The sequence below is a fragment of the Thamnophis elegans genome, chromosome 10 (genome assembly GCF_009769535.1).
Source record: "Thamnophis elegans isolate rThaEle1 chromosome 10, rThaEle1.pri, whole genome shotgun sequence".
NCBI lineage: Eukaryota > Metazoa > Chordata > Lepidosauria > Squamata > Colubridae > Thamnophis > Thamnophis elegans.
The window spans coordinates 66221407-66228676 of NC_045550.1; positions in this window are offsets into that span (position 1 = coordinate 66221407).

Below are 7270 nucleotides of genomic sequence, written 5' to 3' on the forward strand. Positions count from 1 at the left end.
GGCAGTTGAGTTCCCCAGGCTTATGGTTCTGGGGGATTTCAATTTGCCTTCGCTCGGTGAGCACTCTGATGGAGTGCAGGAGTTCATGGCTTCCATGACAGCCATGGGCTTGACCCAAGTAATCCAGGGCCTGACTCACTCAGCGGGTCACACGCTCGACCTCGTATTTTTCTCAGAGCAGTGGAGTTGTGATCTTGGTTTGAGGGGTATTGAGATCTTGCCCCTGTCATGGTCGAACCACTTCCTACTGAAGCTTGACTTTTGGAGGCCAATCCCCCACTGTATGGAGGAGGAACCGATTAGGTGGTTCCACCCCAGACGCCTTATGGACACTTTGGGCTTTCAGACGGCGCTTGGTGTTATACCTGATACTCTTGTCCACAGTCCGGCTGAGGCCTTGGTCGCTGCTTGGAACTCAGCGGCGGCGGAGGCTCTTAACTGGATTGCGCCTTTATGGTCTTTACGCAGGGCTCGGTCTGTCCCCCCTCCTGTTTAACATCTACATGAAGCTACTGGGTGAGATCATTCGGCGACACGGGATAAAATACCACCAATATGCGGACGATACACAGTTGTATCTGTCCACCCTGTGCCAACTCAGTGAAGTGATTGACGTGATGTGTCAGTGCCTGGAGGCTGTTAGGGTCTGGATGGGTGTAAACAAGCTTGCACTCAATCCCGACAAGACCGAGTGGCTTGTGTTTTTCCCTCCCAATAATTGGCCTTGTATTCCATTTCTCAGGGCTGGGGGGTGAAATTATATGCCCCTCAGACAGGGTTCGCAATTTGGGAGTCCTCCTGGATCCACAGCTGACTTTAGAACATCATTTGTCGGCTGTGACCAGGGGGGCATTTGCCCAGGTTCGCCTGGTGCACCAATTGTGTCCCTATCTGAACCGGGAGGCCCTCAGAACAGTCACTTACGCCCTCGTGGCCTCAAGACTGGACTACTGTAATGTGCTCTACATGGGGCAGCCCTTGAAGAGCATTCGGAGACTTCAGCTTGTCCAGAATGCAGCCGCAGAATGCAGCTGCACGAGCGATTGTGGGTGCACCCCGGTACACCCACGCTACACCTATCCTCCGTGAGCTGCACTGGCTGCCTATTGGACTCCGGATGCGCTTCAAGGTGCTAGTCGTTACTTTTAAAGCGGTTTTTTGAGAACCGGGCGGGATGCGGGAAAAATGATGAAAAGTTGTGCCTGTCCCACCAGATGCAGGACGTCTGGTCACCCTACCTATGTCACACGTGCCACAAGTGGCATGCAGAGCCATCGCCCCAGTTCAGTTCCACCGCACATGTGTACACACACCTCCCACTGGCCAGCTGATTTTTGGGTCTCTGCTGTGCATGTTCAGGGGGTGGGACACATGTGGGAGACACACGTGTATGTGCAAGGATGGGGGGCGCATGCAGAGGTCACGGGTGCATGCACATGAAGTGGGTTGCACAGGGATGGGTCACGTCCACATGTGCGGGGATGGGGCATGCAGGGTTGTGTGTACGTCATTACTCAGCACCCAAAAGGCTAACCATCACTATGCTAAGAAATTAAGCGCTGAACTTCAGTTCAGAATTGTAACCATGCCTGGCCATGTGTTTTTTTTTCTCCCTTTCTCGGGGCAATGTGGTGTGATAAAGAAATATGCACCCAGCTCTGTGTTTTAATGGAAGGGAGGAGAGAAAGGAAGCTAAACAGTTGAGAAGCTACTGCTCTCACCAACTGCTATGGAAATGAACAAATAGGAGTTCACAGTGTCAAGCTACATGTAAATGTTTCATCAATATTGCTGGAACTTTTTCACCCGTTTCCCTGATGAAACTGCTCTGTTTAGTCATCTCTATTTTTACAGGGAAGCTTTATTATCGCAGACCTGTGCTCCGTCCTTCTTGATCCTGAACAATGGGAGATACCTGAAGAATTCAACCCAAATCACTTTTTAGACAAAGATGGGAAGTTCATCAACCGAGAAGAATTCCTGTCATTCGGAATAGGTACATCCAGGAACCCAAAGTCACTTATAACAAAGAGATTCCCACTTATCATCACCCCTGCGTTTTTCTATGATCATCATGGTCTGAATAGAAAACCAAGGAATCCTGATTCCTATTCATTTGAAAACTAAGGGAGTCCCATCCACATAGGTGAAAAACAACTACTGCCTACCAGGAAATTCTGAAAAAAAAATTCCCCAAGCAGCTAAAAGGCAGCTGAAAGATTTCTAAGCAAAGAGAGCTAGAAATGTAACAGAGCTTTTACCTAGTTTAGCAGCAGAAAAGCATCTCCATATTGCAACAATTTTGAATGAATGAATGAATGAATGAATGAATGAATGTGTCAGTATACCAAGTAATAAATCCACAGCAAGCAAAACTTCAAGGCAGGTAGATTCCTCAAATAATACTTTTATTGGAATTATCATATTGGCACATATCTGGTGAAAACTGACTCTGAAGTCTCCCACAGTTCTCACCTAATTAAAAATAAAAGTTTTTTCTACTTTCTCAAAACAATCAGTCACTGTGTGGACTGGCAGCCAGGTGGCATCACTCAGCCTTCCTCCGACCAGGTGTGAGAATGTCCTTGGCTCCCAAGAGAAAATATTTTGTTTTGGCTACAGAATCCCCTCTATCCCAAATCTTACCTCCCTATCCTCAGCTCGACACTGAAGATAGCATTTTAATTTCATTGTATGAGGTGCAATTACAATAAAGTAAAGTAAACTAAATTGAAGCAGTCAAAGATGGCTTCAGTTAGGTCAGGTTTAGGGTTGACAGGATGAATGAATGAACTGCAACAACTATTATCTGTAAATCTAGTAGCACCTGACAGCTAATTCCCAAAATTCAAACCTCCCACTAATTGCCCCAGCTTCAGCCAACCTAGCAGTTCGAAAGCATGTAAAAAAATGCAAATAGAAAACTTGGAATCACCTTTGGTGGGAAGGTAACAGCGTTCCGTGTGATTAGATGTTTAGTCATGCCAACCACATGACCACAGAGACGTTTTTGGATAGCGCTGGCTCTTCAGCTTTGAAACGGAGATGAGCACTGCCCCCTAGAATCGGGAATGACTAGCATATATGTGTGAGGGTAATCTTTACCTTCAATATTTGAGAACTATCTATAATAAGGTGACCAGATTTTCAGATTGGAAAAGAGGGACACCCTTGACCGGGGGGGAGGGGGGGGGCTTGATTAAAAAAATTTTTTTTTGTCAAAAGGTCACCCCAGGACACTGAAACCAGCATAAATACGAATCTGTTGCCAAACAAAATTTTGATCACGTGACCATGAGGATGCTGCAACGGTCGCTAAGTGTGAAAAATGGTCGCAACGGTCGCTAAGTGTGAAAATGGTCTCAACGGTCGCTAAGTGTGAAAAATGGTCATCAGTCACTTTTTTCAATGCCATTGTAACTTTGGTCACTAAATGTTTTCCCCCTCCTCGAGACTCCTCACTTTTTCCTTCATTCCTCTTGCTTATCTACCTTCACCTTATCTGTCTTCTGCTCTTTCCCTCTCTTCCTTCCTTCCTCCCTCCTTCCATCCTCTTCTTTCCTCACTCACTCCCTTCCTCCTTTTTTCTCTTCCTTCCTCCTTCCATTATTTATACGATATAAAATTCAATGAGGGTGAAACACACCAAATCTGGCAAAGCTGCCTTGCACCAACCTGGCCTGCCCATAGAATAGCAGCCACTTTGAGACACATAAACCTGGTCTGAACATATTGCATCACAAAGATTTGCAAAGATCACATTTGCAAAAAGGAACATTTCTTGTAGTAAATACATTTTATAAACAATTTAAAAGTAAAAATCCCCCCAAAATAATAAAAAAGGTATTCTATAAATAAAAGAAATCCTTAAAAACCATTGTTAAGTATTACACCAGCAATAATTTATACTGTCACCATTTCAAACTATCATCAGAAATACGAATCCGTTGCCAAACATCAACATTTTGATCCCGTAACCATGAGGATGCCACAACGGTCGCTAAGTGTGAAAATGGTCGCTAAGTGTGAAAAATGGTCATCAGTCACTTTTTTCAATGCCATTGTATCTTCCTGATTATTAAAAGTGCAAATTCACTCAGTGTCAATCATGACTCCTGAGTCCATTTCAAAGTATTGTGCATAGAAAATTTAAAAATGGCTTGTTTCAATTTATTTTGGATAGAATCTTTTTTTAAATAGTCTAAGACAATTTAAAAAAAGAATCAACACAGAATACCACTATTTTAAAAAAATCATATGCACAATAAATAAAATATTATTTTAAAATACATTGAGCCTATACTCCTTACAGTAAATGACTCATCTGGAAACAAGCCAATAGCATTTTTTGTGCTTTCAAATTTACAGATGTTCCAAAATCAGCTTAAAGTCCAAATATTTAAAGACCACCCCCCTCAAAGCTATCTTACCAGAGCTTTAAATATCTTCTGGGGAGGCCCTGTAATCCCATTCATGACAAAGGTAGGGCTTTCTCAGGAGGAAGGTTTCAGCTGGTGCCCATCCTTTGGAAACCTCCCCCAAGAGCAGGGAGCCCTAACCTGCTGTCCATTCAGGAAGGCTGTACAAATTATTCTGTCTTCTAGAGCCATTGGGATTTAATATGGTTTTATCACTGGATTTTCTTTTTATTGTTTTTGTGGAATTGTTACAATGATTTTATAATAATATAATTTTATTTGGCATTTTTGTTGCTGTAAACTGCTGAAAGCCCCTGATAGAATACAAATTATTTAATAATAAATTTAAAAAGCTGGGTGCAAGATATGAAAACACTGCAAACTATTGTTCAAGATAATTTGAGAAAAGGGAATCATTCACCAAGAGTGCTAATAACTACTGCTAAGTTATATAGCAAATCAGATACTAAGGCCTAATGCCACAGAGGGGAGAGAAATTCATAAGTTTTCAAGATTTCCTGCACTGCTTCAAACATATACACTTAATACCAATGAATCCACAGCTATTATTTGATACAAGAAGATGGGTATGGAGAACGGAAAGAAATTTAAATTAATAAAAAAGATGCCACTGAAATCATCTGTTTTAAATTATAATCCCTCTTCCTGACAGTGGATCAATAAAAAAAGATTATGCCCAATTCAAACTGGAAAAATACATTTAGCTCAAAAAAATAAGATCGTCATGGTGATGAAAGAACATGGCAAGTATCCCTAGGAATTATTTGTCTCTCCAGGCAAATAAGGAAATACCTGTTGCTCTGGTCTTTAATGCAATTCTTGCTTAAGGCAGAGCCCTCCCCCGAAAAAATGCTTCTGCCGGGCTGCGAGAGCCACGTGGAAGTTGTCTGCACAGCTGAAAAAAGGACTGTTTGCTGGGCTGGGAGGAGGAGACAGCCCCCTGCCTTCTCCCCCTTTGGCTTTGCGGAGTTCCCAGCCAGCACGGGCGGCAAGTCTGGATGGAACCACGTGGAAGTTCTCTGCCGCTTTTTACTCCCGAGTAAAATTTTTACTCGGGAGTAAATTTTACTCCCGAGTAAAATTTTTACTCGGGAGTAAGTAAAATTTACTCCCGAGTAAAAATTTTTACAAAACATGATTAATTTTACTCACCACCAGTAAGCGCAGCTGCAACCCCAACAAGAAAGACAAAATAAAATGGAGACTCCTCTGCGTCCTCAGCTAAGGAGTCCAGCCAATCAGTGAGCTGGTTGGCCAGCTCACTGATTGGCTGGAGTCCAGCCAATCAAATCAGTGAGCGGCAGACTGGGCTGGCTTAAATTTGTAGGTAGCATAGAACAGAACGATGAGCCAGCCCAGCAGCTGATGGGCGGGAGCTGCCAGGGCGTGCCTTTTAAAAAAGCGGGCGGGACGCGGGAAAATGCATCAAAAAGCGGGGGTGTCCCGCCAAAAGCGTTATGTCTGGTCACCTTACCCATAATGCAATGCATGACACCCCCCAGCACGCCTTTGTGCATGACAGGCGTGACCCACCCACTTTTTGCATGCTTTTTTCACCCTCCCAAGGCTTTATAGGAGCTGGGGGAGGGCAAAAACAGCCTCCCCCATCCCCAGAGACACTCCGGAGGCTTCAGGAGCTTCCCTGAAGCCTCCGGAGTGGAAAAAACTCGGCCCTAGGGGCAAACCGGAACTCTGTTCTTGAAAAAGACACTGGAAACATGGAGGCTGACTGGAAAGATGGTTCTTAATGGTGGATAAGACTACATGATTTGAAGTCCTGGAGGGGGGGGAAGTACATGGGGGGGAAAGATGTATACCCTCTTATGGGCTCCACCTTAGAGCTTTCTGTTCTTGTGTAAGAAATGTATTCTGGTTGGTGGTCAGACTCCTAGGAGGCGGGGGTCTTGGCTATCTTTGTAGGCTGTCTGTGTCCCAGGTTTGGTTGAGCCTTGCTGGGTGATGTAATCTTCAGAGGTGCCATGTTGTCAGTTGGGTATAGGGCTAATTCTACCATGTCCTGAGGGCCATGTCTTAATCCCATCCCCTGGAGCTGAAAGGTCGGGGGGGGAGGAAACTGCTTTGTCTTAATATGTGTTAAATACTCTGAACTTAGTGTGGGTGCCAGAATAACTGAGGCTCAGGCAGGAATAAAGGCTAACAAGTTTATTCCAGCTAACAGTAAAACACACCCGCTTACTGACAGGCAACAGCTGAAGCTGCCGTCTGACAGCCTGTTTTTATAGGAGCTGTCAGATGGCTCCACCAATCAGCTGTTAGCTGCGTTCCTGCCAAAACTAGAACGTGCTGAGCATGCTCAGAACCCAACACGTTTCTCCTTTTCTCACCCAGGGAAATATAATATTCTGCCTTTTTAATATTTCCTAGAATATTTCATTCTTTTAGGAGAGGGGTGGGTGCTAACTTTCTACAGTTGTCAGGGAAAAATTAATGTGGGAGCAAATAGATCTTTCATTCCAGATGGCTGCTTTCTATTTCATTCCCCTGCAGTTGATTTTATGCCCAAATATCCCCCCCCCTCCCCCAATAGCCTTTTCTTTGTTCCTCTTTTGTAAGGGACAGAGCAGACCAAGAGGTCACAGGGTGGCTTTTCCCCCCTTCAGGCTCATTTGGGTGACTAGTGAGGCTCCCAGGGAGCAGAGATGCTACATGTCAACTGCCATTCCCTAGAGGGCCTTCCCACCATTTCCCCCTCAGCAATGTCTTTGGCTGAGGAATTGCTCCCATTTCCTCAGCCCCCTGAGAGGCAGCAGGGGCAAGATGGAGGAGGAAAGAAGACCTCTGGCTGGAAAGGCCTCCCTTGCACAACCTGG